Here is a 22,127-nt window from a genome sequence, read left to right as displayed (position 1 = left end):
CGATACACTCTTAAACTCGTTACACGCAGGTTCCGCTAAGTGCCACATTTCTGCAAATATGCTCCGCTTAGTTGACAAAACCTACGTAGAACGAGATTGTGATGTTCCACATAGTGAAACTTATGTGAAACGAGATTAAGAGTGATATAGAGTAACAGCGGCAAGAAGCTCGACCGAAGAAAGAGCGGACGCTCAGCGGCATTCGCGCCACGTTGTTTCCACTTCTTAAGTGGAACATGTTTGCAGGCATGTTCCACTTGCTTCCCGCTTACTCACTTAACGATTCTCCTTGAAGAAAGCCCAGTAGTGCCGCCACTGTAGATTACGCCTTGCACGATGACCTATAACCTTTCCGTGTACTATATATACTGATAAATATCTTCACCATCCGAAACGTATTTGCAACAACGCGTGAGCGAGAAAAATAAACTGACACCTACGTGGAGCGACCGACCTCGAGCGTCGGCTATTCCTTCGGCAGAACTTCTTGCCACTGCTCAATAATATATCACGCTTAACCTTTTCCCACATAAGTGGACTATTCTAATCTCGTTCCACGTATAGCTAATTCGCTGATTAAGTGGTGCATATTTGCAAAAAGAAAGAAAAAAGACCACTTACAAAGTGGAACTTCGGTTGAACGAGATTAAGAGTGTGTACGCGGCGCCGCGACAACTCCGCGGAGAACCGACCGACTCTCCGGTCCGGTCGGTCGTGCGTTGGCTCGAGGCTGAAGTAGAAGAACGCGGTCATTCAAGGTTTCCGCGTGCGCGAGCTGGCGGCTGGCCGGCGGCGCTGTTTCAGGGGGGGGAGAGAGAGAGAGAGAGAGAGAGGGAGGAGGACGACGGCGCCGCCTGATTGCGTCCCAATTCGCGCCGATCGCGCCCGGCTCTCTCCCCCTGTCGAATCTCACCCGGGCAGTCACGAGCTACGCCGTGGTCAGCCCCGGGGGCGTTCGCGGTGCGTGAACGTTGCCGCGCGCACGGCGAAGCCGTGTTGACAATTAGGGAGAACACGACGCGCGCCGGTGTCCCTCATTCGCCCGGCGCGAGAAACGGCGGGGCCCTGTCGCTTTCGGCGACTTTCGTGAGTGAGTCTCGTTTGGCTTTCGACGAGTTCGCCCGTATACCCTTCCCGATGTTTGATAATTTTTTTTTGTAGTCCGCCGTTATGTCTGAGTTGCGAGTGCAAAAAGAACTTGATGCTGCTTCTCTTGCGCAAGCGGGACTTGAGGCTGCCATGATGAGGTTGAGGCTGCCGTGATGAACGAGGGAACAAAACGGCGGTATATAGCATGACCGAGAGATGCAACTGCATGCGGTATATCGTGTTTCGTTGAGAGCTGATAGCCTGTCATTATTCGATGCCGTCAGTTTTCTAGTTCAACTGTCGATTTCTACGAATCGGAGAAGCATATAGGGACGCCGCGGAGTCGATGACCGAATTCCGGAAGCCGCGAGTAGATTGCAAAATTGCTCCGGCTTCAGCGCCCGGCACATAAAGGGGAAACCGTGGCCGTTGTTTCTGGTGTAGACGTTTTGCCTGCACCATGGCAAAATACTTGTGGAGGCTGAGAAAGCTACTTCGCTCGAAAAAAAAAAAAGGGGGGGGGGGGCGAGGGCGTAGCGGAACCGCTCGCGCCACTTTGCGAAGTCCAGCTCTGACCGTTATTATATTGGATTGCACTCTTTGCAGTAATCGTGCCTTCAAGACGGAATGCACTTAAGTAGAAAAAAAAATAAAGTAATCTAATCGGCATTGAAAGGCTGCAACAAGTTTCTGGCTCACAAGCGACATCCGCCTGTGCCTGAGAGGTTCCCGTAGTCACGTTGCATACTTGGCGCGTGATATACATCTGTCTGCAAGGGGAGAGATGTAAGAGTTGGTCCTGCTTTTAATCACTTCGGTCTGCAATACCTCTCCATTCATCACACGCGTCGTTGTTGACAGTGAAATATCTGGCGCGGATGTAACAGACGCGTAGACGCCCGCAATAACGGGCGTCACCGCTCAAACATCTTGCATGTCGTGAAGGGCGTCGGTTAGCTCGGGCTCACATCTGTCAACGTCAGCGGCCGTGAAAATTAGGGCTGTACCTTTCCCAGTGTACGCAGCTGAGACTGACGCCGAGCGAAGTTGGGTTGTTCTGTTGCCGTTGGTCTATTTGTTTCTGCTAAGCTGCTACCGATCGCTTCCCTGATTGTGTTCTCGAAAACACGGCATTCTTTTGTTGTTCTTTTTTTGCAGTCTATACTCAAAATGTAGGCGATGCTGAGAGTGAAATTCCTGATGCATGGTCAACATATCGTGCCGCCGTCAGGACAGCGCCGGATCGGAAGCGCGCAAATACAGAGTTCTTGGGGTACAAGGAGCGTCTAGATTAGATAAAGGTTGTCATTCCTCCTCGCACCACCAATACCTGCAATCACCACGAAGTCACTCACTTCTCCGAAGATAGACATTATATATACATATATATAATTTGTGTGTGTGTGTGTGTGTGTGCATGTGTGTTTAAATCACTTAGCAAGCTTTTGCTTGAATTCAGAACATATTTCGCAAGTCCGTCAGGGTTACGCCAGCCTTCAATTGCAAGACACAGTATCATCGCATGCGACGACGCATGCCCGTTACGCCAGTAGCCCTACCGCGTGTCGGCAAAACAACGGGAAGCGATTCGCAAACAAGTACAGGAGATGCTTGCAGACAGCGTTATCGAATCACCCAACAGCCCGTGGTCGTCTCCGGTCGTTCTTGGCAAAAAGGAAAGACGGAACGCTACGCTTCTGCGTCGACTATACGACGCAGACTATACGACTATACCAAAAAGGACGTGTACCCACTGCAATTCATCGACGACTCGTTAGACAGGCTGCGGTGTGCCCAGTAGTTTTTGTCACTCGATTTGAAAAGCGGGTACTGTCAGATCGAGGTAGACGAACGAGACCGGGGAAAAAATGCCTTTCTGACTCCCGATGGCCTCCACGAATTTCGAGGGCTCCTTTTCGGCTTGTGTTCAGCCCCAGCAACTTCACAACGAATGACGGAGACCATCCTCGCTGGGCTGAAGTGGCAGACTTGTCTTGTGTGTCTTGATGGCGCAAGCTGCCACTGGATTCTATGCGCGAGCATGTGCCTCGAGGGTGTTTTCCCCCCTCTCTTACACTGCTTCTTCTGCATCGAGCCAATGCTATTTCCGAGGAAGTGGGGAAAATCCGACCTGCTTTATAGGGCACAGTGCTAGAGAAGAGGCCGGCAAGGAGCTAAAGTCCCTAGGCAAGCACAAGAAGAAAGGTGCGCGTGATACCCACCTCCCTCGATAGCCAGATCCCACCGGCGTGTTTTTTCCAGGACCCAGTTCCCTTTCAAAACACGTGACACACATATACGACGACATTCACTCTTGAGATTATTGTGCACAGTTTATCGTTAAAGTGGTTCGCTTCACGCTTTTTGAAAACAGCTCTTTCTATACGTACGGCCACACCGCTCGTTCGGTGGCCTGTTGCAATTAGGTCCTCGCGCGCGATTCCAACATCCAAAAGTTTCAGCTAGGGATAGCGGCATTCACAAACATTTAAAACCGAATGATATGAGAGCAAGCGTGAAAAAGAAAAGAGAGAGAGAAAAAAAAAGAAAGCCCTCACGCAGTGTTCTGAGGCGTGGCAGTGACATTGAAGCGCGTCCGTGCAAACAGCAGCACCATCGCATCAGGAGCAAGCCCCGCGGACCGCGTGCTCGATCACGGCATCTCAAAACGTGACGAAGTAGAAAAATAAAAAAAAAAAAGGTTCCGCCATCACACCGCGCGCTCGCATGGGCGACGCCTCGCGCGAGTATCGTCGCCATCGCGCTACAACGCACCGCTTTCCTTCCCGGTGCCATAAAGACTCGCTGCTCACTGCGTGGATATCGCTTCTTCTCTCTTTGGCCGCGGTGGTGCGTGTTTTCGCGTCCCGGTCAAGACGCGCATGCCAGTTCTGCGGCCACGCGTGACCGAGTTCACGAAACGGCTCGGTGCTCCAGCCAAACACCGTGCGCCTGCCCCAAAGGCACTCCCTCCCCCTTCACCGCCTGCTTTCTATACGCACACACAGACGCATCTTCCCTTCGTATTTCGTCACGCGGTTCCGTTCCTCCCGAGGGCTTCTTTAGGAAGCTCTTCGTCCCCTTGTTCTTGAATCCCTCCCACTCTTTCCTTCGTCTTTCTTTTTTGTGTGTGCGTGTACGCGTGTGTGCGCCTTAGCGCTCGTCGTGCTAAGTATGTGTTTTTGTTTTCACCCGTTATCACCCGCTAGAAGGCGCTCCTTCGAGGCATCGTCGTCGTTTTCCTGGCGTTTATTGCGGCCTCAGCCATCCTCGTAAAGGAAAGAAGGAAACTATGAGGACGACGCCGATCGAGCCCCTCTAATGGAGATGACGTAAACGTCGAGACTGGGGAGGATGAGTGTGGCGGCTTGCGGTGGTTTCCTGGGGACGCATGGAGGGGCATCTTGGAGGCCGAAACTACGGTCGCAGTATATATACGGCCTGCACCGCATAAACCGACGCAGGAGACGATATAGGTGATTAGCGAGAATACTGGCCTCTGCGCGTTGCGCTTCGTACGGCACGAACCTTTCACCGGGAAATGGCGACGCAGAAACCCTGTGAAATAGCGTACTCGGACGCACGTAAAGAGCGCCTCTTCAATTTTGAAAAGGAAGTGTCACTACCTTTTCTTTTGTGTGTTTTTGAGCTTGCCGAGCTTCTATCGCTACTCGCGGCGTTTGAAATCGATGCGTTATAAGCGGCCAGGTGATGGTCGGACATGCCCATCGGACGCCTTTCTTGCTGTGCTTAGAATAGCACTTCACGTACGCTATAGGCAAGAAGCCGTTCTTTCAGACTGTATAATTTTGCCGCATCTGTTCCCAACACAGTGCGGCGTGTATAATAAATAATCGCAGTAATTGAATGTACGATTCTCATGGTTAGCTCTTGCTTTCAGAAACCAATATTAAGCTAGTAAGGATACTTATTGAGCGTCCATAAGCGGTAAGTGCATGCTGTACATATTGGGCTGAAAGCTTACATTAAGCGACAGTGAAGTTACTACAGTAAAGCTAGAGTAAATATAGTAAAGCGGAGCGTTACTATTTCTCCACGGACTGAATTGTTGCCAAGCCGCGTACTATCAATGAAATAATCGTTATCATTAGCAACAATCCTGGATGCATGCATTTCAGGATGTCAGTATGAGTGGAGCGTACATAGAATGAATGTGGCGGGAATTAATCTTTCTCTTCAAATTTCACTGTAACTGAGTTCATACAGTTGCTATCGAGAGAAAGTCAGGTATACTAAGCGGATACCTGACCTTGAGATTATTTAAAATATGAAAGACATCGTTCTCAGAAGCCGACGCTGTCTCGAGTATTGCGCCAAGTGCAATAGGTTCGCGATACTACAAAAGCTACTACAAAATCGCGCTACCATACTGATGTAGCTTAGGGTGGCAGACCAGCAGTTGAAAGTTAATTACTGTCATTAAAACGCACAATAAAAAAAAACTTCTGTTGGAAAGGTTCTTGACCTCGCGTAACCAAAAACAAAACAGTCAGTGAATCTCCTTTTCTTCTTGAGGCACAAAGCCATGCCGTCTGATTCGAAACAACGAACAGCTTCGCTTCTTAACAGTCCAACGGATTGTAGTGTAGCCGCGTCGTCGTCTGCTTCCCAAGCCGACTTCAACGATCACTCGTTTCGCCGTCAACGCCGAACTACAGGCTATCGGAGCGCCCTCTTCTCACACTGATTTGCGAGCTCCTCGTTCACACACCGGAGCGAGAACTAACCACAAAGCAAGCTCGCACATCCCACCAGCGCAGTCCGTGTTGTCCTCTGTGACCACTCTCAAGCAATGGGAAAAAAAGAACGCGCATCTTCTTATCAGCGAGACAAATGAAATACGCACCGGAGGAGTGCTTTCCCCAGCCACCGTGCATGCTACATACTCGTTAGTTCGTTTGTTCTTTCAACTTTCTTTCTTTTTCTTTTTATTCTTTGCGGAGCTTGTCGCATCGAGGCCGATCTCTGACGACCTTCTTCACTGTCATCTTGTTTTTTTGGTCCCCCTTCTCTCGAACTCTTACGTGTACCCATGTTCGCTTGGCCATCGCTTTTGGATCGCGCGAGAATAGCCGCCGCTCGCCGCGTTCGTGATCGGTGTGACCGATGTGCTGGCCTAATCTTGATCTCCGGCGGGAATTTCAAGCAAGGACGCGCGCGTCCATGCCCCCGCTTGTATCGCCCGTACGTGGCACCATGGAGCGGGAGGCCGCCATTTTGAACGCGTGACCTTGCCGTCCTTCGAGAGGGCAGCGCCTGCAGGAACAAGCAGAATGCGTGATTGGCGACGCAATTGCTCCTGCTTGATCTGCTCCGAGCTAGGCGCGTTACTCGACCCGTCACTCGTTCGCTCATGAAGGCTTTCTCTGCTTCAGTCCGCCTGCGTTCCTCAGTCACTCACTTGCTGCTAGCTCGCTCACTCACTCACTCACTCACTCACTCACTCACTCACTCACTCACTCACTCACTCACTCACTCACTCACTCACTCACTCACTCACTCACTCACTCACTCACTCACTCACTCACTCACTCACTCACTCATTCACCCCGCCACTTCTCCGGAGTGAGCTCCGCTAATCCACCAAAAGCGACGCCCAGTGACATCCCCTTCTTTCCTGACACCAGACAACGAAGCGACACATAATCTGTTATACTTTACCATATACAATTGCTCAGTTAACAGCGGCAGTCACTACTTAACAGTTCTGCTTTGCGACATCCTCAAAGGTTGTGCGACGACATTTGCCCCGTAACCTTGCCGCGCGATAGACTCATCTACAGCCTAGAAGCTGTAAGTGATCACGCGTGAATCTTGACTCGGTGTCGGAGAAAGAAAAGTAAAATTTGCCAATAGCTCTTATCTTTGCGCCAGCTTCTTTACTGCTCAAACGTTCCCTCATTCGATACACACTAGGCGCAGTTGTGCGCACTGCAAAAGGGTATCGCCGATTACGAAACCGAGAAATCCCAATTTGTTCCTTCACTGGAGGCACGGAGCTGTCAAAACGAGCACGCAAGCGTCACACGTCTTTGACGTCATTGGTTCTGTAAAGGAAGTCCTTTAGGGTAGCACATCGCGCCAGTGAGATGCATGTTGCTGCAACGAAATGCTTGCGTTTGTTATTTGTTAAAGCACGCACGTCATGCGTTACGCAACTCATACAAGCAGCAGCTGTATAGCTGGACACTTGAACTGCCGATTGCGTAATTTTTGGACAGCTGGGTTCACATTGAAACATTTTCGCTAGTGAGCAACGAATGAATAATTGAATCGCTCTAATCCAGGTTTCGGCTTCTTTCATCAGATTAATCATATTAATGCTGCTTTAAGATATATTTTTCCGTTCATTTCAATAGTGTATCGGCTCGAAGTGACCGCTGTTAGATATTACGCTTGAAACCTTGCTGCAATAATACGTATAGCGAATCCTCTGTGCCAAGAACCAGCGCTGAATGTAACCCCGTTACCGCCTTCATTACCGTCTTCATTACCGCCCATTATACTGACGCAAAAATTTTCAATGTCGCCTTGCAAGATGCCCTGTGATATGCTTGTTTCTTTTGCAATAGTGTTTACTACGCGGGTCGTGCATTATTTACTACCGCCCTCATTTCTGCAGTGCCTACAGGTCTCGCGGTATCATTAACAAACGAAATGAGCGCAACTTACAAACTACATATGGAAAAGGGAGATGCTTTTGGAAATGGAAGAATGTGTGACACTTAGAGCCCGGCGACACCAATCTCCGGTCTGACGGAAATTCCCATTCGCGTGTTTGTGGGGTGTCTTGTGAAGCTTATGTGTTTGTCACGTGCACGTGCATTTGTGACGCGCATCGTTTCACTTCATCGTACTCGTCCGGAGTTTCATGCTAGGCATGCCGCCAGGAAAACCTCTGCTGTACTAATTAACAGACTTCTCACCCCTCTCTCCGTCTCTCTCCCTCGAGATGCGTCCGGAGCAAAAGAGAAGTGTCATTATGGCAGATTTAGGCGATGGCTGAAGTGTCTTCGTTAACACCCCAGGTAATTGGAAGCTTCAGATGGTATTAAAATGCCTGACACATTTAATGTATTCCTGGGTTCGGAAACATCACTACACTGGTAGCGCCCTCTGACGTGACGTGCTGCTGTATGCATAGGTTTAACAAAGAAGTAAGCCAACGAGCAAGCTTTCTTTGTAACCTTAGGTAATTAACATTCTACTTTAAAGATTGTATAATTTTCGGTTGTATTGCGAGCATCATTAATTTGTACCTATTATACACGTATGCTGTATGATCCTGCTACACACACACACACACACACACACACACACACACATATATATATATATATATATATATATATTTCTTTTTTTTTCTGACACGTGCTGCCTTATGCACAGCAAGCACCTCTGAACTTTGCATCATAAGTAGCGCTCTTTAAAGACGAGCCGTCTAATAAAGAGCCATTCTGTAACTTTGCTGTTCGTAGTTCTTGGCTTTCTATGAAAGTAAGAGCTACGACTAGGAGTTCAAACAGCGTAATTACATTTGAACCTACTGCGGCGTGAAATGGGCAGTGTATATCGCGTTCTCACAGCTCAAGGACTTTCGTATAAGAACAAGGAAATAAGGAAAAAAGAGGCTATCTTCGAGTCGCGTGAGTGTAACAAGATTTCGCCGAGGATGGATAATGAGACCTTACCGCCTCCATTTTCACAGAGCTTGGCGAGGTGAGAGTCGTGGGCGAGAAGTGGATATATCTTTGAGAAAAAGAAAATGACGTCTCATGTCTGAAGTCGCCCTCAATACAGGTCAGATAGCAGCTCAGACAGGCACGTATGTGATCTTTGCAAAGGTCGTTTCTTTTCGCTAAGAATGTTTCGCTTACTTGGTCAGCTAAGTGGCCGGCTTATTTTCAGCCTGGCGAGCGACTGCTTCGACCTTTGAACGTGTTTGGGTCAATCTTGGCCACGTGATTTTCATGACTCGTGTACGAGTTTTTGCCACAGCCACTTCAGCGCTTTGCCTAACGTTTCTTCGTTGTTTTCTGAATTTCGTGGGCGCAGAAAGCCTGACTACGACTGCTGTCCATAAGAAAGCCGGCTTGCGTCAGTAATAGTTTATATTACTCTGAGCTCTGCAGCGTCGTCTCTACGCGCAATGCTCAACCTATTCCTGATGTTTCGCTCATCTTACATTCATTCGTGCCCCTTTCTCAGTGAGAGTAGCAGACCAATCGTACGGACCTCCCTGCATCGTGCGGACCTCCCTGCAGCGCGAACGTACCCATGCAATATCGTCGTTCCCGTTCCATTTCTCAATCCCCTGATCTTATAAATTGCAATGGCTCTGTGTGTGTGCGCAGGCGTTTCTTTTTCAGAGCTGTAAATTGCGAGCCATTTCCGGACTTGCTTTCCGGCGCACAAGAGATGCTTCAAGAAGCTTTCCTTTGATTTCTCGCTTTTCGCTGATACCTCGAATGCGAGAGCGCCCCTCCGCATCGGTCATTATTAGCGCCTTTCGGGTGCGTTGCAGTCGCTCGCCTTCCGTGTCTCGTCGATTATCGAGAGAAGAAATAGAAAGGCCGAGTCGGGGAAGATTTACTTCTGCTTGCGAGCTATCGTAATGGCTTTAATCCCACTCGGACTTCCACTTTCGGAGCGTTTTCATTAGTGCAGAGCAGGGCATGCTTTAAGAGGATCCCGTGCGCCATCATATTTGTTCCCGAGACTATCAAAGAGCCTCTCCGCTTATCCTCGTTAATTAATTTCCGCTCTGTCAGGTGGAGGAGTAATGTGGGCCGGATTTCGTAGGAAAGCCAGTTCCTAATTATTTCGCGCGCTTTCACTCTCTCTCTCTTCCCCGCTCGCCTCCTTTCTCTTTTATTTTAGTTACCTACGCCATTGTGTTTTATCCTGTTGGAAGAAAAATGGAATAGAACGTTTCGATCTTCTCGACTGGCTTCGTTATTTCTTGTTCCCTCTCTGCAGTGATACCTTAGGACGTAATCTCGAGAAGAGATTAGACGGGTGAACTTTGAGCAGATGTATTGTTCTTTCTTCCTTTCCTTTTTTTTCTATTTTAACATCTAACGGGTAAACAAAAAGATACGATTCTCGCAGAATTGTCTCTTTGTGCTCTTGTGCTCAACGGCAGTCTACCGTGGCGTACCACTAGGCGGAATCTTGAGCCTCTCTCTATTTAACCTCGTGCTCATCGACCTGCTTCATACCCTTCCGCAATCAGCCCATGTGTCGATTAAAATTAAATTAAATTATGGGGTTCTATGGGGTTTAATGGTGCGGTTTAATTATGTGTCGATCTATGCAGACAATGTATGCATTCCGTCATCAGGAGTGACGCGTCCCCAGGTGCAAAAGCGGCCACACGAACATCAGGTGATCTTTGTGCACGAGGTCTGGAAGTGTCCTCCGAGAAGTGCTCTATGGTCGCTTACACGCCCAAACAATGAGACCGTACGTTGTCAGAATTAATAGACAGCCTATTACCTACGAGAAGACGCATCGCTTTCTAGGAGTGATAATAGATCGAGACCTTTCCTGGAGTCCTCATGTATCCTACATAAAAACGAAACTAGATATGATAACCCATGTGCTCAGATTTCTTGCAGGAAAGTCATGGGGTGCGTCTGTGAGTGCGATGCTCGAACTCCATATCGCACTGTACCCGTGTCTCCTACGTTATAGGTTACCTGTAGTGAGTGGGACGGGTAAGACCAACTTCCGTGCCCTCCAGTCTCTGCAGGCTCAAGCTATGCGAATATTTCTTGCCCTTGCCAGGTGTGCATCCATGGCAGCAACAATAGCCATCGCGCATGACCACCCCATCAATACGTATATTCAAGTCGACGCTTAAAAGAAGTACATCAGGCATTTTGTCCGACTTCCATCGCATTACCTCGCCTCCCTTGCTGCCGCTCGACCTGGTTCAGCGTTTAGCAGGATTATTGCTGCCAGCGATGGAACTTCACGCGTGCAGCACGACCATCTCTACTGCTGTGGTGCCTGCATCCACACCAGGTCCTTCTTGTCATTCCCGGCATCAAAAAGAAAACGGAGATGTTTCACCCTCAAAGAAACCGTGCTTTTCTACATGAGAAGCACGGAGAACGCATCCACGTTTACACGGACAGTTCTTTCTTCTCCAAAGGTTCAGCTGGAGCAGTGGTAATTCTCGCGAAATCTGTCATCATGAAATTCAAGACGTCTCACATTACATCATCGACGACGACTGCAGAACTCGCAGCTATCCGTGCTGCTCTGGAGTTTATTGGTCACAAATCATCACAGTCCTGGTCAATCTTTTGTGACTCGAAGGCAACTCTCCCTGTGTATGCTGTCCCCATTCAACCACGGACCAAATGTGCAATTAGTCGCAGACATCCGACTACTCCACCATCACGCAATCGACAAGGGGCACAAAATCGTCTTCCAGTGGATACCGGGTCACTGCGGAATTTCGAAAAATTACAGCGTGGATAACGCTGCCCGATCGGCCCACAATGGTGCCCATTTATTACCTATACCACTGTCAAGAACAGATGCAGTCACAAATGTTCGCTCCCTCGCACGCAAGCTTCCGCAAACTCTGTGGAACACTAGTGTATTCACGAACGCATGTCTTCACAGACTGGATCCACGTCTGCAACTCCGTCTTCCACCAGGGTTGCCACGAGCGGAAGGAACACTTCTTTGCCGCCTGTGGCTCGGCGTGGCATTCACGAACACCTATTCCTCCTGCATTGGAATGGCCGGCAGCCCTTGCGACACCTGCGGCTGCGAGGAGACGATCGAGCACCTCCTCTGTGACTGTCCCCGTTAGAGTGTGTCAAGAAAAGCGCTCACCACCGTGCTCGAAAAACTACACAATCACCCCTTCACAGAAGAAGTTCGAGGACACCCGTCCCGACGGGTGTCGGCACGCAAGGCCTTAAGGGCTCTGCTCACGTTTTTATGGGCTTGTGAATTGTGTGGCCGTCTTTGAATGTTGTAGCGCTTAGCAGCGCATTATTGTGTGAATTTTTCTCAAAAATTGTTTTCTCCTTTCTCCCCTTATTCCCTTTACCCCTTTCTCCAGCACATGGTAGTCAGCAGCCACTTACACTGGCTAACCTCCCTGTCTTTCTTCTCCTTTTGTCTTTCACTCTTCTGGTTACCTTGCTTCGACGCAGCGTCAGCGTTCCGGCAATGCACATATCCCATCAGAAGGACATTTGTAAAATGTCACTTGAGGTCTGGAATTGAACTTGCTGATGGGTGTCGACTCCATATTTCTCAAGAATAATTTCGAAGTGTAATTTAAATGTCGTGTCGCGTGCGTGTTTTTTTTTTTTCTCTCTTTTTGCTTTTTGGCTTACACTGCCTTTCTCTGGATGTGTTGCATACGGTCAGACGTTATATTTCGACGTCCATTCTCAAGCAAAAGCACAGTGGCGGACGGGAGCAATAATTAGTGCTTCTACGTACGCTCAGCAACCGATCAGCTAGTTAGACCTACGTACGTAAATCTTAACGTTCAGGAGTAGAAATACATCCGCATGGTTTTGAGAGGAGAAGTGAGAATTGATATTCTAATTCAGACTCGGAAAAAGAGATGGAGCTGGGCAGCTTGTGCGATAGGTAGAACGTTAACCAGTGTTCTCTTATATAAGAAGCTTCCGGAGGAAGAAAAAGACGGAACCGGTGGCTGCAAAGAGCTACAGATAGAGTGATGACACTAGGGAATGATACTGCAGCGTATACATTGGACACCCCTCTCATTTCTATAAGGGGGTCTTTATTGTGCAGAGTATCTAATCGGGCGGGCGCTTCTCCTGATGATGATCGAAAGGAACTGCAGCTCTTCAATAAGCGATGCAGCTGTTTTGTTAATTGTAATCATACTACTTGTCACAGCAAGTTAGGTTGGATAAAGTTCCGCAAGAATGTATGTGCCGCTTGCGATGCTGTAGACTGCCGATACGCCGACGGTTTTCTTGGTTTCCTTTTTGTCGACGTAAAGGCTGGCGTAACTGTGCCCTCCTGCTCAAGGAAAGTGGTCAACGGAGGCTTTGATCACCCATCAGGCCAATGAGCCTTTGGGTTCGGTTAGTGCTACGGGAAGCGCGTAAGTAGTACTGGGACACTGATCACAGCTTAAGTTCCTCATGGAAGCCTACGGGCTAGTGTTTCATTAGTAATTTATCGTAGCTGACTTCATCGATCTCCTTTTCCCCCTATCTAAGCGATAATGGAAGAATAGAACCAATACATTTCTACTTTTGTTTATTCGAATTCTAATTTGCTGTTGCTGCTGTTGCTAACAGTGGACGACCGTGCCCATCAGCGTATAGATAGACTGAGATAGACTATAGATAGACTCAGACGTAGAAGAAAGTGCCAATGGGAAATTTTGCTGAACATCTTTAGAATACACTAAAGGAAAATGTCAAGTCGAGCTACATTGGAAAGATTAGACTTCCGTAATAATGAATTTATCATTCGTAGCGAGAACAAAGTTTTCGTGAGCGAGAACGTTAGGGAAAAAACAGTAGTGGCGCCACCTATTTTGGACTACGGTACCTCTCATGTGACGTCACCACGGGCGGGCGAACAGGGAGCGGCAAAGAGGGAGGTCACGTGGGGGATTACGTGAACTCGGCCGTTTCGGCGCGAGCGAGTGAAATTGTGTAGCTGCCGCGGGACCTTCGGTGGCAATTTTCCACGCCAGAAAGGCATATATTGGCACGCAGAAAACTGTGATGGACTTCTAGACGATTAATATACCCATCTAACTCGGCCTAACATTTTTGTTTAGTGCCTGTTTAACTGACCTGTGTCTTAATAACGGGAAAATCAGACCTGTATCTGGGTGCTTGCCTGCACTTTCTGACAGCCAGCGTGAATCCAGTGCCCAACGTTACCGTAGTACACAATGCGAACGTCCCCCCTCCTCCCCCACGCACACACAAACACACAAAAAGGAAAGACAGTCCTTCGTTATCGTTTTGCCGCAAATACGGGGGTTCTAATTCAAAGCCTTCCGTTGTCTAAGTACAGTTTGGCGTTGGCTGGCCGCTTTTGCTAATGCTAATTATGTCCCATATTACGACTGGCTGGAATATGCTGGTACGAGCAGACCTAACGCAAGAAACTTTTTGAATACGAACAGGGAACTTCGAATTTGGCGCTTTCCCAAAGAAAAAAAAAAAGGATTCATTTGTTCGCGCAACATGCTCATAATACCAAGCGCACGATTCGTTTTTGATGGTGATCTCTCACCGCGGAAATGCAGGGGTAGAAAAAAAAAAAAAAAACTGACCGTAGGTTAGAGCTTCACAAGCTCACGTTTCATGAGGTCCGCGAAAACATGAAAACAAGAAAACAAAATCGGACGAGGAAGTGTCGTTTACCGCTGGCATAGCACCGTTATGTCTTCCACGTTTGCTCTTTTACGTTGCCGCCATTACGAAAGCTGAGCCTTAGGGCAAGAAAAAGGAGAGAAGACGCGTGCAAAGGGAGACAGAACCTCCGGCACGAAGTTTGCTCGTGGCATAAAGCATCACGACAACAGAGCGTACCAAACGTGCCGTTATATGCGCCGAAGCTGTTAAAGAGAACTTCGCACGAGGAAGTGTCGTGTTGGTGTGACTCGAGCGTGAGTTTCGTTCTTCTTTGTTCGACCCCCCCCCCCTCCTACCCCCCTTTTCCACCAACTCAAACCGAAAGCAAACAAACAAAAAAGTGAGAAGAGCAGCCAAACATTGAAGAATGTGATGTGAGAAAGCCTGCTCGTGCTTTTATACACATCTACAGCGTGTACAATGTGCACTGTTACGCCGGAAACCGTTGCGGAAGAATAGCGCCGGAGGAGGACAACAGAGCGAAGCAGCAACCCAAAAAATATCAAGAGGACCCGCGAAGCGGCGGACTCGGAAGGAGACGCGCCAGGTGAGCTGCGAATGCGTGCTCGCTCGCGTCTTCCGTCATCATCGCATTTGCGTCCTCCTCACGCGACGACCGCTTTGGTTGCGAGGCGCGGGAGGGTTTTCTTTTTCTTCTTCTTCCGGAGTGAGAGTCGTGCTGCTTGCAAGGCCTGTCTCTCTCTCTCTCTCTCCCTCTGAGTGCGTGTGTGTGTGTGTCGTCTTCGCGTGTAGAGTGAAGGAGGCAATACGAGAGGAGGCCGTCAAAGAGAGCGCAGTATAAGATTAAGCCAGTGGCGAGTGCAGCAGTGACCGCAAGAATCGAGAAGAAAGAAAGAAAGAAAGAAAGAAAGAAAGAAAGAAAGAAAGAAAGAAAGAAACCGTTGTGGGTCCCACGGCCCGGCGAAGACGACTCGGGTGCACCGCACGGCCGCGCACGCACGCGTAGTCCTTCGTCCGTGTTCGTGACTCCGCGGGCCCCGTGAGCGCAACTTAGCAGCCGCCGCCGCAGCCGCTAACTCGCTGCTCGCGCATGAAGAAGGACGCTCGGCGGCGATGCGGCTGGAGAGAGCGAGAGGGAGCGTGCCGGCCGTCCCAACGCAAGGAACGAGGTCGAAAGCCGCGGGAAAACTGAGACGCCACGCCGGTGCCGATTCACCGCTTTGGACGCGGCGGCGATGCGTAATTTGCGTGCAGCTGCGAGGGCGAGCTTCGCCCGTCACGTGTCCAGAAGCTGGCTCGGTGGGTAAACGCGAAGCGTTCTTGGACGCCTCGCGAGGCACGCGTCGGGCTGCGAGGTCTACGATTGATCTACATTATGCCAGGGCGGGGACGATAATTACTGTGCAGAAAAGAACGGTTATGCCGGAAGCGAGGGCTTGCGGAGTAAGCACAAGTCGCATTCGGTCCAGCCGCATGCATGGAATCTACATCGCGCACTCGGCCTGCGCGCCACGGTTGTGTAGTGCGTGTGTAACGTTGCGTGTGACGTCGGCACGTTGTGGTTAATGTAAATCGGAAAGCGTGTTCATACCGATAACCAACTCATGGTCAGCCGGACTGCCCGCCGTCGCGCAACAGCGACGTTAACAAAATTAGAGGCCAGCGTGGATACACTGCCGCGGCTTAATGGTGGTACAAGGCTATTGCGCCTGCTCCGAAGACCTTCATACATCAAGTTCGTACAGGCATGTGGAGAGCGCTTTGCTGTAAATAATAATATTAATAAAAAAAGTCCATCTGCTGTCTCGTTGACATTGGCGTTTATAAAGAATAGAGTTGCAATATGTTAACATTTCAGCTAATGTGTATTTGCTTCCTAATCATTTATTAGTGTGTACGTTGAATAGAACGGTATAGCAACGAAAGCCGTAACAACTTGGTTTCTCAGTACAGTGTGAATTACCGCTTCTTTGGACGCTATTCTGGCTATACTGAGCAAAGTACTGCAGTTCGGTGCTGTGATGTCACTGGTTTTATTGAGGTTTCACTGCGCAATTACACTGTAGCGATATATGGTGCAGAAAGCTTCACGTTAATGTCCCTGCCCTACATCTTATCATGGTGTGAGTTGAAGTGAACGCCTTATAATTTTGAGTGCTCCGGACAGAAGAGTACACTCGTCAGCCGAAACGCACTACAGATAAGTAGGCATTCGCAACTCTACCTGCTGACTGCAAGGAAGCTTTAATCGCACGTGGCCCGTTCCCACACCATTTCGTTCCTTGGAGTTCGCACCATCGCACTTCGCCAAGCCCATAGTTATACTTATGTTCTAAGTAACTTAGCGTTGTACGTTGTTTATAAAGTAGGCTGCGCGCAGCTTTGCACGCTAACACGGACAGTTGTGGCATTCAATTAACGACGATTAATATGCTTAAGGAAGCAATAACGTTTCTTTCTTGGGTACCATGCAGCGCAAACATCGCTCGCAAGTTTTAAGCCCGCATGCTTGCGCTAAACTGTACAACGTAATACGAACTGGCCCATATAATTCCATGCTTCTTATAAGGCTTTCCCTTTGGTTGTTTTTCAACGCGCTCTAGTCCGACGATACTGCACCGAATCTCGGCGCGAGTATGCGGCTGCGGCACAGTTTCTCTACCTTCCATAGCGCTGTGCGGGAAACGTTCGCTGCACAGCGAGCGAGAACCGCACGCAGCTGAGACTCTAATCGGAACGGGACGGAATGCGCCGGCGCGCGGACTCCTCGCGAGGCGATGTGCCGTGTGATTATGCGCCGTCTCCATCTCGGACAGTCGAAGCCGGCCCAGTCGGTGCCCGCTCCTTTTGTTCGCGCCGAACGATGCGCTCTCGCGAAGAATGCCTCGCGCACCGTCGCAGTCTCATCGCCGGCGCGTTTCTACAAATGCGCGCGCCTCGGAGGTGCACGTATGCGGCCCCTTCCGTTGCGCAGACGCTGCCGGCGGGAACGACGGGGAGCGCGCGGCTTGCCCAAGCGACGACCTCTCGCGTCCAATACCAACCGGCCTTTGATTGTCATGCTCGTGTGCAATAAGGTGCGAGGGAAAGAATTGATTATGCGTCGGGATCTCAATGACGCGGCCGAGCGCCCCCGGATCAAGGCGTCGAATTCCGTCCCAAGAGATGTTTCTCGTTGGCCTGCCGCCTTTGTGCCGAATAAGTTCGCTTTCACGATTGGCGAGTTGAGTTGGGAGATGTCTTTGTGGTCGATGCATGTGCATTAGCCAGCATTGCCTTATAATGCCCCTCTTCCCTATGGCACACTAGTCTGGACATGCGAGAGTCTTGTTCGTATTCTGCCAGCGGTGTACGTGTTATTTGCAATGTTGATTTCCCTGGTGTGCGGTTGTTATTTAATTGAATGTGACTTCGTGATTTTCCCAACATGAAAGCTTACAAGAGTGCACGTGTATGAGTGCATGACGCTCCCTGATAGAGAGACGAGTCAGGGGTATCTGGCACCGCATCAGCGTACCAACCTCCTTAGACGATAAGAACAACAACTTCCAGTGGTAGCGATAACGGTATACGACTGGTCGGGAGAACGATCTCAGAATATGCCAGTATGTAGTGGCAGTTTCTCTTGCACAAATTTCAGCATTCCTGTAGAGTTTCCGTACAGCATACGAAACGCTTTGTGAATAGAGGCCCCAAAGGGGCAATCCTGGGCAAAGAGATTGCGTCGAGCTGGTTTCGAAGTTAGGCGAAGATAACTTAAACCGAAAGGCAGCCTCTGGGGAGACAAAGCATCGCTAAAGTCGTTAAAGTTGTGGCTGACAAAGGAACGTGTCTTGCGAAAAACAAAGAAAGAAAAGTTTAGCAGTCGAAAGGACAGAACTGCATGTAGTTTCAACGCAGAGCGGGCTGTTATGAGGCAAGTTATACCGTGTTTAAAGCAATGTGGTTAGCGCTGTATGCTAGAAGGTATTATGTCGGCAAGCGTTGACGTGCTGCTCCCGCTCGGTTTAGCACTGCAAATGTCTCGTTCGACGCGTCGCCGCAGAGCCCTAAAAGCCTTTAGTTCTTTTTTTTTTTTTGTGTGTGTGTGTGGAAGAAAAACGAAGCTGCAAGTTTCAGAACTTCCATCACAGGAGATGGACTAAAGGCGCATAGTGCTCTCGGCAAGATTTCAATCCGAACGAGCCGGCAGTTTTCAGCAATGCAACACGTCAAAGCTGTCTCTCCTAATTACCTCCAAACCTTGTATTCGTCCAAGAATCTTTAGCGTCAGCGATGTCTGAACTTTGGCGGAAGAAATCCTCACAGCTGTCTCTTCTAATTACGCCAGGCGCTCGCTCTCTTCGTATCTTAAGATTTCAGGGCGGACGAGCTGCAGGCGGTCTTGACAAAGGAATTCTTTAAACGCTTTCTGCCCTAATTACGCCAGTCGTTGTTCGCCCGAGCAGTGGTGTCGGCTCTGTACGGGACGGTTGAAACGGCGCTGGGCTACTTTTCACACGGATCACACGGACGTTGGCGGGAATGGTTCACGGTTTCCGCCCGCGACACCTCGCGCGCGACGCATACGTCGTGCGCGCCCGCGCCCCACAGCAGCACTCACCATCGCACTCGCCCCCTCTCCCTCCTCCTCCTCTACCTCACCTATCCTCTCCCTCGCCTCCACAGCAAGTTGCGGAGTGCGGGGGAAGCCGGACAGAGACTGTGGAGTTCGAGGGAGTCTCCAGTCACCATTGTGAGTCTGGCTTTCCTCGCCCCCGTAGTTTCATGGGCGGCCCGTTGAAGACAGACAGCACACGCTTCTTGCCATTCGCGCCGGGTCTTGCCTGACGCCCGCTTTTGTCCCTGCCGTTGTTTACTGGCGAAGTTCGGAGTGTCTGCTCTCTTCGTTATTTCTTACATATTTTTTGTTGGTCGACTCAAGTTATTTACCCCTCTTTCGTACGTTTATACGACCGCTTTCTTGCAAGAGCATTAAAAAGAAAATACAGACGAAGACGATGCACGTGTTAGTTCCGAGAGCGGACTATGTAATACGTCATTAGCATCTAGCCGAGGCGTTTCTTACAGTGTCTCTCTCTCTCTTTTCCTTTTTTTTTTTTGGTTTCGCGCACGTATTTGCGGAGGAGATGTGCACAGAAGCTCTAGCTTGATTTCCTTTCCCGCTACCGTAACGATAGCGACATCCGCATAAATATAGCACCGAAAAGGTTTCAAATGTCGTGCGTCTACCATGACGCAACGTTCCATTCAAGGCCCCTGTGTGTCTAAATGTAGCCCACGCTACTAGACTGACTGCTAGACAGAGTAAAGTCCAACTATAGATGACGCAATATCAGCGAAACACGCGTGAGCGAATGGGGAGATTGTGCTACCTATATTTGTTCACTGACGCACACACAAGGCCATACACTAAGCTACTAAGTTCATGCTCAGTAAATTAATAACCGTTCTTCTTTCATTTTCTGACACTGCAGTGGTCATGGCGTGAGAAATGACAGGGCCTGCATGGTTCCGGAGCTAGCACCGACAATTCTCTGTCGTTGCAGCTGCTCATTGTTTCGCATTGTTACATTTTCTTTCTACATTGCCTGAGACCCCCAAGCCAATATGTGCAACGCTGCACACATTTTTACAGTTATGCCTAGACCGCGCCAACTACCTAGTGCGAATATATTAAATACGTAAGTAAGATCACCTTTCTTTTTTCCAAGTAATGGCACGGTTTGAGTGCAATAGAGCGAGAGAAGTGGTTCTTTATGAAGAAGAGAATCGTTGACACTGTCTTCTGCTGCCCTTGAGGGAGCACTGTTCAGTGCAATAGAAGAATGGCAGTGGAGATGCGCGAGAACGTCTTTCAGGTTAACAGCTTCATCTTCTAACCCTGCCAGCTTTGTCAGAGTTGTGCATGGGGTCAATGATTACGATAAATATCTTCTGGTTTTGATCTTCCACTCCTTCCTCATTTTCGAGGTGTTAACCTCACGTTCTCATATCACGCGAACGATAGGTTGGTCTGGAACGCCTACAAAGAAAGCACATACGAAATACAAGAGAAGCTTGGGCTTGATTGCTTGCGCAAATAACATATTTTCTAGCGAAAAAAATGGAGACCGTCTTGACAAAGTACTGCACCAGTCTAGACTGACTTCATGTGTTTCTTTAGACTACCTATCATGTGTCCGCCTTCAACGACGCACCAAGACCGAGTAGACAACATAAGGTTGCCCTCACTCTTAAGATGGAAACGAGGAGGGAAAGGTAGGAAGGTTAACCAAGGAAATGCCAGGTCGGCTACCCTACCCTTAGGGAGAGGGAAATGGGGAAGGCTAAAATAGGCAGTTGTCTATTCTGCCGTCGCTCTTAAGGAAAACGTTGTGCACAGGAGGTTAATCCACATATGCGAGGTTGGAGTACTAGTCTGAGATGCGCCTTACGCTTTGCCTATGTACCTTCATAATATGATGAAGCGTGCGCTGCCTGTACGTATGAGTGGGAACATCGAGATAAATATAGTATATTCGAGTAGGAGAAAGAGAAGCAGCTGTGTCCACAGAATTTGTCTCATAGTATGCAAGTGCTGTACCCCTGGCGCTGCCACATCATACGCACGGTGTGCCTTTTTAAGGATCAGCGCGCTTAATTTCTCGCACACTTTCGTTTTGAAGGCGATCAATTAGTTTCAACGATTCAAAACAATATTAAATATACACAAACCTGGATACCGTAGGCTGAAATTTAAAGCACGGCACGGACTCTTTAAAACCTTGAGTGCCGCTATAGGGGGGGATTTTCCGCGGAAAAGAAATGGAAGTAACACTTAATAACAGTTAAAACGTAACTAAGAGCGGATGACAGTGGTTGCTCAACTGCTGTACTAGCACTACGAAGCGCCAGAAGATTTCTTTCCCTCATTCAAACTATAATGGAAAGGTCCAGAGCAATCAATCCAATAAATATTGCTGAGCAGCGTCTATGGCCGCAGTCGCTGAAAGGTTGCTGCAGGAGGTCATGAATTCAACCGTTGGTAGACGTAAGGCACAGGTGCCACGAGAAAGGACTTTTCCGCTATTAGAAAAGAGAAACGATTCGAAACTGTTAGACTTGTTTTGCTCTTTCACACACACACACACACACACACACACACACACACAAAACGAAACAGTCATAGAAGACGACCATCATTGATCCCCCTATATCCATCCAATTATTCTGCACAAATCCGCTCAAACTTTGTTTTCACCAACAAGCGAAAAGAAAAAAGAAAGAAAGAAAGAAGAAGAAAAGGCGACTTTGGATACTACAGGTCATTTTGATTTCTTTAGGCTAGCGCCGCCGGCTCAAGAAAGCTTTTCCTCCTAATGCCAAGATGTTCATATTTTTTCGTGCAGTAGTGTACTAGCTGGCCCTCTTTAACAAGGACCATAGTTGATGCGTCTGCACACTTTCCTTCGTTATTTACAATTTGGCTGTTGCACCGTATTTGGGGCATTGTAATCTACCAACTTGTTAGCGACAATTGACTAACAGAGTGTTCTTAAATGGTTGACTGTTCGTGCGTCGGTTTCCGTTTCACTAAAATGTAATGCCAATTCCAGAAAGTTATGGTGTTACGCTTGTCGAAAGGGATGTCTTTCGCGACGTACTTTTACAGACTTGACGTTG

Source organism: Dermacentor andersoni, chromosome 5 (assembly GCF_023375885.2).
Source record: "Dermacentor andersoni chromosome 5, qqDerAnde1_hic_scaffold, whole genome shotgun sequence".
Classification (NCBI taxonomy): Eukaryota; Metazoa; Arthropoda; class Arachnida; order Ixodida; family Ixodidae; genus Dermacentor; species Dermacentor andersoni.
The sequence above is the reverse complement of the archived record's forward strand: the minus strand, read 5'-3'. Positions refer to the sequence as shown.